Genomic DNA, 11,345 nt, shown 5'->3' on the forward strand with positions numbered 1-11,345 from the left:
ATGGAGGAGAAGAAGAACACAACATTATCACCCTTCTTCTTCTTCTTAATAATATCATTATTATTATTTAAATCCATATCCTGTGATGATCACTGCAGTCCCACCGGACCTATAGTCCGGTTTCCTTTCCGTATCCGCAACCACAGCCCGCTGGATTCGGCTTCGATGGCTTTGATCTGTCATGTAATAATAAAAGCCAGACTGTTATCAAGCTTGCTTCCAGATCATTCATTGTCAAAACTATTTCTTATACTTCACAGGTATTCATTTCATTTATTATTGGTTAGGAAGATATGATCTAGTAACTAAGATGATCTCATGGTCCGGTGAATTTGGAAGATAAGATCTAGTAACTAACGATTGTATTGTATCAATCTGATTGTCAATCCTTAGTTAGTTAGTTACTAGTTCCGAATGAATTCGGAAGATAATATCTAGTAACTAATTAACTATTGATGATTTGTCAATAGTTGGTTAGTTACTAGCTTTCAAATTCACGTTTGGTGAATTCGGATTTCAGACAATAAGATGTAGTAACTAACTAAACAAACTATTGATTTTCGTGAATCGTTAGACGTTAGTTAGTTACTAGCTTATGATGTCACCGTTCGTTTGTTAGTTAGTTAGGAGTACCGTATTCACATCTGGTGAATTCGGAAGATTAACTAATTAACGATTGATGATATGCCAATTGCCAATCACTAGTTCCGAATTCACCTGAGGTGAATTCGGAAGATAATATATGGTAACGAACTAATGATTGATGATTTTGTCAATCATTACTTAGTTACTAGTTTCCGAATTCATGTATGGTGAATTCGGAAAACAAGATCTAGTAACTAACTAACTAACGACTTTTATAATATGTCGTTAGTTAGTTAGTTAGTTAGTTACTATCTTCCGAATTACGATTTCGGAAGATAAGATGTAGTTAGCTGTTAGTAACTAATTAATGATTGATGATACGTCAATCGCTAATTAGTTACTAGCTTCCGAATTCGGGAATTTAGAAGATAAAGAAGCAATAACTAACTAACTATTCACAGATCATCAGCATCGATCCAGATTTCTGCTCGCCGAAAGGAATCTCCAACATCAATCTCACCGGCACACCGTTCGATTTCAGTATAATCGAAAACTACACTTTCTACAACTGTTCGTCAGAGAACTTAGGATTTACATTCCAGACTGTACCAATGCTTCCATTTCCTTGCTTACAAAGCTCGAATCACTCAGTGTTTGCAGTGCGGACAGCGTGGATTCCATTTGGAGATATTCCAGTGAGTTGTGAAGCGATAAGGACGGTCTCAGTGCCAACGAGGCGGTTTGTGGACTTCAGGAACGAATTGACATTGATGTGGTTTACGCCGTATTGTAGATCTTGTGAGCTTGATGGGAGAACATGTGGATTGAAGAGTGATGATGGAGAGACTGTTTGCTTTGGTTCTTCTTCACATGGTGAGTTGTTGAATGCAACTTTACTATTTCATCATGAACATGAACTGTGTCAACAAGTTATTAGAACTCTTTTAGGTTTGATATTATTTAATCGCTGCAAGTAATTATCAAGAACGACTTGAAGTGATCCTATTAGAAGTTGATAACAGTCTAACAGACAACCAATAACTAGGCCCGTTAATGAACCGAACGTTCAATGAACAATTTGTGAACCGTTCGGCGGAGATTTCGATTATTTATTAAACGAACTAACGTGAACATAAATTTGTTGTTCATTTAGTTAAATGTACGAACATATGTCATGTTTGTTCATTTTAATTTGTTTATGTTTATTCATGTTCATTAGTTTTATTTGTTTAAGTTCGTTTACATTCCTTGATATATTCGTTTAAATCTTTTGGCCCGTTATAAGTTAGTACTGTTTACATAACTTTTTAGGTTTGACGCATTGTTCTTCACATTACTTTTAACTAGTTTTAGCACAGTTATGTTCGTTTATCAATGAACAAGAAAACCTTGCTCGTTTAATTGTTTGTGTTCGATCTGTTTAGTTAAAGTTAAACGAGCACAAACATTATCCATTCATGTCCGTTTAGTTGTTTACTAGCCTACCAATAACACAATAATCATGGATATAACACAAGTTTGCTGTGTTTACTGTTTAGTCACTCTCTGTGTTTATAGTTTCAAATCATTGTGAGTTTCATTTGTTTGATGTGAACCTATATGAAATGTAGATGAACGTACAGCTTGATACAGAAGACAAAATGGTTTTAATGCGTATATATTAACATAATGTTGTTTTTTCCCTTATTTTACCATTTGACTCATTAGAGATAAAACGTTATCCAACTTAATGCTATTCATAAGTAAATGGGTCGAAATCTTATTTATGTATTATCTTCTTTCTTATAGGTATTCCAAGAAATGCGAAATATGGGCTAAGCATAGGAATTGGTGTACCTGCACTCGTATGCATCATCGGGTTCATATGGTATGTTCACAAGGCAAGGAACTATAGTCATGGTCAACGCCAAAACATTGACCTTTTCTCTATAGCAATCACCCCACAACAAACGACAACAACGGGCCTAGATGGTTCCACAATAGAGTCCTACCCGAAAACCGTATTGGGAGAAAGTTGTAGATTACCAAAAGCCGAAGATGGTACTTGCCCGATATGCCTCTCAGATTATGTGCCGAAGGAGGCAGTGAGGACCATTCCAGAGTGTAAACATTATTTTCATGCGGACTGTATAGACGAGTGGCTCAAATTAAATGCCACTTGTCCTGTATGCAGGAAGTCACCCGAAAGTTCTTCTGTTGTCACACCTTGTTCTTCCATGTCATCAAATTCGTCAAACACAACCAATGAAGAGTAGGATTTTGATACGATCTGTGTATATTGTAACGTATATGAACAAAGGTTTTACGTTGTAGGGTTTAGAGTCATGACCCCGTCAGAGGATTCGATAGGATTTCATAAGGTTTTTGAGATTTGAATGTTGTATAATACACGAAAACATGGTTTGAGCAAACTCAAAAGTTGTTGATGTTAAACCTTGTAACACCAAGTTACTTCCTAATAAACTTGGGACGACATATATGGCTCTCTTCAATATATCGTGGTTGGTAGTGTCGGACCGAATAATATTTTCACCTCTCCTTTCATCTATTCATAGTCAGAAGTCTCTTTGTCTAATCATCTGAATATTTGGGTTTGGTCATATAAATAATGATAAGTTGTCGACCCCTGTAAAATATAGATGTAAAAGAAAACTTGGCCCGAGTCTGGTAAATCGGTTTTTGACCCGGCCCACCTCACCAAAAGATCAGTTTGGAGTTAGGAGCCAACCCCAACCATCATGTTGATATACCAACTCGTTGTCGCATTCATTGGAAACCGGTTTTGCTCCCGAACCAATTTAAAAACATGAAAAAAGACTGTTATTTTGCCCCAAACCTGTTTATAAGAATTAGTTTTCCTTCCGAACCAATTTCTAACTCGAACCGATTTTTTCACATACCGATAATTGTAACTTGTTGACCAACCCAGTTCATTTATAACCCGAACCAGTTTTAAGCTTTAACTTATGAAGTTATGAGTTAAGATAGCAAGAGGGGTTTAATTGAAGTTTTAAAACTCAGAATATGTAGATTTAAAATTGTTTAGACCTACGTATATATATATTATATTCTCCGAACTCCATACCAAAAACCCTTGTTTTTGTTTAATCTTAATCCCTGTTGCATCACCGCCACTCACTCCGACACCGCCGTTGACAACCGGTGACCGTGAGTTTCTTACCCTCTCTTACTATTATTATTATTATTATTATTATTATTATTATTGCTTGTCGAACAATTTTACTTTTAGGTTTAAAATATTTTGTTTCGTTTTTTATTTCAAGGATTTGCGTATTTGATGAAAATTATAACTATTTTCTGTTGTAATCAGTTTTCTGCTGACTGAGGGCCTTAGTTTAAGAAAACGAGCCGAGTCCGAGCTCAAATAAAGCTCGTTTAGTTATTGAGAGCTAGGCTGGTTTACTTTTAAGTTTTAGCTCTTTTAAACTTTTATAATATTTAATTTTACACTGCATAGCGGAGCTTGAGCCCTTAGGCGCATTAACGCTTTCTTAAAGATATATTATAATTAGTTATTTATTAAATTAAATACTAAACGAGCCGAGCTCGAGCTTGAAAAAATGACTCACAGGCCAAGCTTTCAGAAGAAGAGTTTAAAACCGAACCGAGATTGAGCTCTCGTAAGTCAAAAATTAGCTGATTTCAAGCTCTCGTAAGTCAAAATTAGCTGATCTCGAGCTCTCGTAAGTCAAAATGAGCCGAGCTCTAGTCTAGTTGAGCTTGGTCTTGGCTCGGCTCATTTACACTCCTGGCAGCAATCTACACTGATGTAATACACTGAGTTTTTGTTGCTGTATTCGACTTTAAGGATTGTGTGACACGTAAGTACCTAACATTCAGGCTGAGATAATCAGCTGTAGCAAACGGAGATAATGTTTTTGTTTGAAGTCGTTATAAGAGATTTGCAAATTCTGATGGTTTGTGGATTTACATGTAAACTGTAAAATAAGACCTAAATAGTTAAATCATTAGTTATCCTACAAACTGATTGTTTGGTCTCAAGATATCAGATAATCGTTGTTTTAGGCGTGTAAGGCTCGTTTAACTTACGGAGAGCTCGAGCTCGGCCAGTTAATAGTTTTTCAAGATCAAGCTCGGCTTGTTTATTATTTGTTAGTTAAATTTTATATATTTATAATTATTTATCCATTTGTTTTTAAATTATGCATTTTTTAATATATAATGGTTACTAAATAAATATATAAACATATTAATAAAACTTATATAAGTATCTGGGCTTGTTTAGGCTCACGAGCCTGCTTGAGCTCGATCAGTGAAGCTCGGGCTTAGTCTCGTTTATTAAACAAGCTTATATACAGGCTAGAGCTTGTGCTCAACTTGATTCAAGCTTTTTGCGAACTGATCTCGAGTAGCTCAGGAGTGGCTTGACTCGTTTACACTCCAAGATAATCATGAGTGATTTTATTTACTTAAACCGTAGAAACTGATTATTTGGTGTTTGAAGCACAATGTTAAACAACCTCTTAACGAAATCAATGTTTATTGATTATTAATCTGACAAAGTTATTATTAATAACCTAGAAAGCATGGCGGGAGGGAAAATCAGGAAAGAGAAGCCGTCACGTGGAGGTGGAGCTTCCAGCTCTTCGAATCACTATCAAGGAGGTATACAGTTCCACAAGTCAAAGGGTCAACATATCCTGAAGAACCCTTTACTTGTTGATTCAATTGTTCAGAAAGCTGGAATAAACAGTACAGATGTGATTCTTGAAATTGGTCCTGGGACGGGTAATCTTACCAAGAAACTTCTAGAAGCTGGTAAGTCTGTTGTTGCGGTTGAGCTTGACCCGCGTATGGTTCTCGAGTTGCAGCGTCGGTTTCAAGGCACTTCATACTCCAATCGACTAAAGGCAAGTTTTCTTTTTTTATCTGAAAATTGTTTTCTTTTTTAATGTCTTAACAGTGCATTATGTTTACTTTAGTAATTTAGTGCAGCTGTATTCTATGATTGGTTGATGGAGTTGAATCCCATTTTGAATTTCATGTTACATTAATGAAAAGTTAATCCAAGTTTACACTACTAAAACATCAATCTTCTTTGGTTTTTTACTGATAAATATCCTTGCTTTGGTCTTTTTGAACTTCATAACATGAAACGAGTTAAGTATTTTTTATTTTTTTCTAATTTGAAACGTTAACAAGGTAATCCAAGTTTTTATTAATAAAAAGTCACATTTTTTTACGAATAAAAATCTTTGATTGGGTCTTTTTAAATATTATAAGATGAAACATATTTAGCTTTTTTATATTTAAAACTTAACAAGTTAATCCAAGCTTACATTAATGAAAAATCAATCTTTCTTGTTTTTAACTGTAAAAATCTTTAATTGGTCTTCTAAAATTATAACATGAAACTAGTTAAATTTTTATTTTTTTAACATTTCAAACTTTAACATGTTAATCAAAGTTTAGATTAATAAAAGCTTAATCTTTCTTGTTTTTTACTAATAAAAATTTTCAATTTGATCTTTTCGAACTTTATAGCATGAAATGAGTTAAGTTCTTTTACATTTTAAACTTGAAGTTAAACCAAATTTATATAAAAAGTCAAGTCTTTTTATTTTTATTTTTAACTAATAAAAATCTAATTTGATCTTTCTGAACATTATAACATGAAGCGAGATAGATTTTTTTTACATTTGAAACATTAATCTAAGTTTACATAATTTAAAAGTCAATCTTTCTTATATTTTATTAATAAAAAACTTGAATTTGATCTTCCTAAGCATTATAACATGAATCAAGTTAAGTTCCTTAAATCTTTTACATTTGCACCATTTACAGATTATCCAAGGAGATGTGCTCAAATGTGATCTCCCATACTTCGACATCTGTGTAGCCAACATCCCATATCAAATATTATCTCCGCTCACATTTAAGTTATTAAACCACCGCCCCATATTCAGATGTGCGGTAATAATGTTTCAAAGGGAATTCGCCATGCGATTAGTGGCCCAACCCGGTGACACCCTCTACTGCCGCCTGTCGGTAAACACCCAACTTTTAGCCCGTGTTTCCCACTTACTAAAAGTAGGAAAAAACAACTTCAGACCGCCACCAAAAGTTGACTCGTCGGTTGTCAGAATCGAGCCAAGAAAACCCACACCAACGGTCAACTTTAAAGAATGGGACGGTTTGGTCAGAATATGTTTCACTAGAAAAAACAAAACTATTGGTGCAATATTTAAGCAGAAACGTGTACTGTCAATATTGGAAAAGAAACTATAAAACGCTACAAGCGTTGCAGGGTTCTCAAGGGAACGGTGATCAAATGGCTACTGATGCATCTGTCCTTGGAGATAGTGGTATGGATGATGACGATGATGATAAAGATAACGACGATGGTGATGATGATATGGAAATGGATGATGGTGATGGTGATGGTGAGACCAAGGGGTCGGATTTTAAAGAGAAAGTTATGGATGTGTTGAAACAAGGGAAATATGAAGATAAGAGATCGTCGAAGCTCGCACAAGCCGATTTTATGCATTTGCTATCGTTGTTTAACCAAGCAGGTATACATTTTTCTTGAGCGGGTTGGAAGTTTTCATGATTTATGTATTCTTTTAGGCTTAAATTTTATATCTATGATGTATGTTTTTTTTTGTTTGCTATCTATGTACTTTTGTTAACCTACTAGTTTATTTCATTTTGTAAGGGTGAAATACAACTCTCCAAGGATAGTGAGGCCTAATTGGTTATAAATTTTGAATGTTTTTTTAATATGAGAAGTTACCGAATAATGATGGTGTTTGGATGTGGAATTAGATCTGACTGTAACCTTGGTTGATGAGTGTTTCTGTGCTTGGATGTGTTGTAATTCTGATTTTGTGTTTTTATATTTGCACATAGAGGTGAACAAGAAAAACTGGGTTGGGAGCCTGAACCGAAATCGATTTGAGAGAACCTGGTTTGGACCTAGAGAGTTTTTTCCATGTGGGTGGAAATTTATAGGGTTCGTTTATCTATTTGTAAAATATTTATTTTTGTCAGGTTCGGGTCGAATTAGGTTGACTGTGGCTGATACTAAAAAGGGTAATCACTAAAAGTAAGTCACATCATTACAATTGCATAATGAAAAATTAAAATCTAATATATCTGAACTCATCTACTCATTCAAACAATGTTTTAAATAAAGTTCATAATTTGATTTATTTTTGAAACCTCATTCTCTATACTCTAAATCAAATAAATTAAAACAATAAAACTAACCAACAAATGAGTGATTCACTTAATCAATTACCTAAAGTTGTAAGTATGTCTGAAATTTGGCGGGCGAAGGGATCTGGTGTCGACGAAAGATGGTCTCTAATGGGTATGGGCTTTGTTTGTCGCTACTCGCTTTTCATTGCAAATGTGGTTGATTTTTTTTAACAAGGTTTAAACCTTAAAGATCGTGTATTAAGGCCTAAGGATAAAGGGACTAAGCTTATGGTCATTGGGCTAGTAAGATTTAATCAATTTGGACCAAAGTCACGATAGATTTAACATTTGATATTGGTAATTATTTAAGTTATAATGATAATTAGCGTTTATTATCAACTTTTTTATATTTAAAAAGTTATGAAGTTCTAACTTCATTTTTCTTAGGAGCTGTTTAAAAATTCATGTGGGTTGCTTTCAAAAGTTTAAGGGGGGCGCTTTTGATTTTCGCGTATCTATAATACTAAAAAAGAAAATTAAGAAGTGCAACCCCCCACCCCCTTCTCTTCTATTGAAGTGGTTACACCACTAGTCGTAACTGGTTTGAGAACTCCTTTGATGGAATCAGTAAAACATACACTTCTTCCAACCTGAAACCGGTTCTTAACCAGTTCTTTCCTCTTCGTATGTCGGTTTCAACCCAAACCACTAATTAATGAACGTCTTTGGTACTTGTCAATTGTCACGTCAGTCGTTTCAACTTTCAAATGAACAAATTTTATGTTTCATCTTATAAACGTTTGTATAACATCAAACAGTAGTGGTGTGCGATAATAGTATGACAAATCTGATTTTGATACTTTGATGTTTATGACATATATACTTATACTTCAAATATTATTTAAAGTCCCTACGTACCCTTCCACCAGTAGGTAGAGACGTAGAGTTGCAATGTTAACTTGGATTAATTGTGCATCTGTTAATTGCAATTAATGATATGTTAAACTGATTTTAAAAGCAAAAAGTAGAGATGGTACCTAGGTCTTAGGTGACTAGCAAAAAAATTAACTGAACCGTAACCGAGAAAATCGAATTGATCTTGTTGAAGAAACTGAGTCGTTCGTGAGCTACTTGAGCACAAATCGATATAAAAATCTCAAAACGAGCAGAGCTCGAACCTCAAATAAGGCTCATTTAGTTATCGAGCCTGAGCTTGAGCCTTGCATGGTAAGCCTGTTTAGGCTCGTTGAGACTTATCGAGCCTTATAAATTTTTAAATTTTGCCTGTTTTTTGGAGTTCTATGTATTAATTTTTCACTACAGTACCAAGCTCGAGCGGGGCATTGGCTCGTTTAAGGTTTTTCTCCAAATATATTATATAACTGATTTTATCCCCCGTATTACGAGAGTTGTTTTATATTATTTGTTTTTAATATTTATCTATTTTTTGAATTTTTATTTTTTTTATTGTAAGAAAGTTAATAATATACTTATGGTTTGATATTAAATTGTTTCACAAATAAACGAGATGTTATGATCCAATTAGTTTGATGATATCCAAGAGTCTTGTGAAACCCCTATATTTCTTGGACCAAGACCCGTTTATATTTTTTTACTATAAAATTGGTTTTTTGATTATAAATAATATATATCTTTTTTTAAATAAATTATATATTAATTTTTAGTATATTCCTACTTTATATGATTTTTGTAATGAGATGTTATAACCCGTTTAAGAAATATAGAGGTTTGATAAGAGTCTAAGACTCATACCCATGAATTCGGGTCAAATCCATGAGAAGTCTCCATTTAAAAATCAAGCAAATCTGGTGACTTCAAAAAAATGGGGAGCGACCACATCGCAACACGTATGATTTTTATGTTTTCGTTTATATATATTATAGATTATAATAATAAAAAACGTATATAAATTAATTAATAAATAACAAATGACCCGAGCCAGAGTTTGAAGATATAACTTACGAGTCGAGCTTTAAAAAAAACAGCTCGAAACGAGCCGAGCTTGAGCTCTTGTGAGTAGAGCTGTCAATTTATGACACGAACCTGTTAACACGACACGACACGGGTTTTAATAGGTTTGGGTTTGAGCTTAACATGTTTCGTGTCTTAAACATGTTAACCTATTCCGTTTAAGACATGTTTAAATTCGTGTCCTAGTTAGTAACTGATGTGCGAAAATATATATATATATATATATATATATATATATATGAATAAAACACAAGTCGCAACTAAGCTTTAAAATCCAAACAATCTATCCTAGTTCACACAAACGGCAAGTGTACCGGTCGCGTATAGCACAGATGAGGAAAGTCCGGATATCGAACTCGAAGGCACGTGAAAACGTTTATAATCACTAAACTCTAACCAAGACTCGCCAAAATATTTAATTGATTTTTTTTAGATTTGATTTAACTACTTAACTTAACTAAATGAAAACTTTTGACAAAACTTCGAAAACTTTGACTGCAGTGATAAAAACGTCTACCTAGGTAAGAATCATATTGAAGGAGATGACAAGACAATGGATTGAAAACTCTCACGACACCGGTCCTAAAGGATGACACAACTAAGGTTCGCTGAAGAAGGTCATATCACCTCTCGGTCTCACTAACAAACTCTAATTTATTTTAGTTGATTTTAAGAACAGACCGGGAAAACAAATTATTAACGTGTTCTAATGCCGACTCACCTCTCGGTCTCACCGACACACTAGCCTAATGGAAACGAATACTACGCAACCAAGGATAGAGGAACAATTCAATTTAACTTAAACTAGACCAACTAATCGCTCAAACATCTAAACCCGACAAGAACAAAACCCGCTCTCGCGCGATCTTAATTCTAACAAGTAAAAGTAATGAGACGAGTTTACTTCTTATCACCTCTCAGTCTCTAAGAAGGTGTTTCACAACTGATTTTATCTAATTAATTTACCCACTTATCCCTACGGTTGTACTTCCCGCAAACAAACCCTAAACACAAAGTAAAGAGCCTTAAACATGCAACAACTAATCAAAACCGATTCAATTAATTAAAGCACGAGGTTATTAGGTATAATCAAACAAAACACAGCCACTAAACACAATCTAATTTACTGTTAAATCAAACTTTACATTAACAATTTAAGCCATGATCATTAACAATCCATATTACTAGTCAAAACCTAACAATATTCATCAAACCTAGGTAGAACAAACAAGATTAGCTACTCATTAAGTTTGGACATCACTTAACATTCAAGTAAAACATCATAAACATCAACATAAACATAATCAAACTCATTCAAAATCCAAGAATAACTAAATCAAAGTCAAACAATCAACTACTTGCAAAACAATCCAAAGAAAAAAATCAATTCAACTAGTTAGGGTTCTTGAACAAAAAGTAAAGTTTATGAGAGTTTTACTTAGAGTATATGGCTGATATAAATGATGAAAAACGAGTATAGCTGTTGTCCCAAGTCACCCAAGCCTTCTTTCCTTCTTCCCTAGCCGCCACCTAGCCACCACAAAATTTTCTTTCTTTTTCCTCTTGTTGCCGATCGGACTAGG

General features: G+C 34.1%; 2 pseudogenes across 2 annotated transcripts; both read left to right on the forward strand.

The window, feature by feature from the left end:
- On the forward strand, nt 1-3,075 carry LOC143627246 (RING-H2 finger protein ATL20-like; annotated as a pseudogene). The gene is made up of 3 exons (XR_013152560.1): nt 1-260; nt 1,047-1,458; nt 2,374-3,075. The product of XR_013152560.1 is annotated as an RING-H2 finger protein ATL20-like (transcript).
- Nucleotides 3,076-3,730: 655 nt separating this feature from the next.
- Nucleotides 3,731-7,540, forward strand: LOC143627273 (ribosomal RNA small subunit methyltransferase-like; annotated as a pseudogene). Its single transcript, XR_013152565.1, has 3 exons — nt 3,731-3,753; nt 5,149-5,477; nt 6,412-7,540. The product of XR_013152565.1 is annotated as a ribosomal RNA small subunit methyltransferase-like (transcript).
- Nucleotides 7,541-11,345: the final 3,805 nt, after the last annotated feature.

The sequence above is a fragment of the Bidens hawaiensis genome, unplaced genomic scaffold (assembly GCF_021521415.1).
Source record: "Bidens hawaiensis isolate Kalapana, Puna unplaced genomic scaffold, B.hawaiensis_p1.1 tig00004618_1, whole genome shotgun sequence".
Taxonomy (NCBI): domain Eukaryota; kingdom Viridiplantae; phylum Streptophyta; class Magnoliopsida; order Asterales; family Asteraceae; genus Bidens; species Bidens hawaiensis.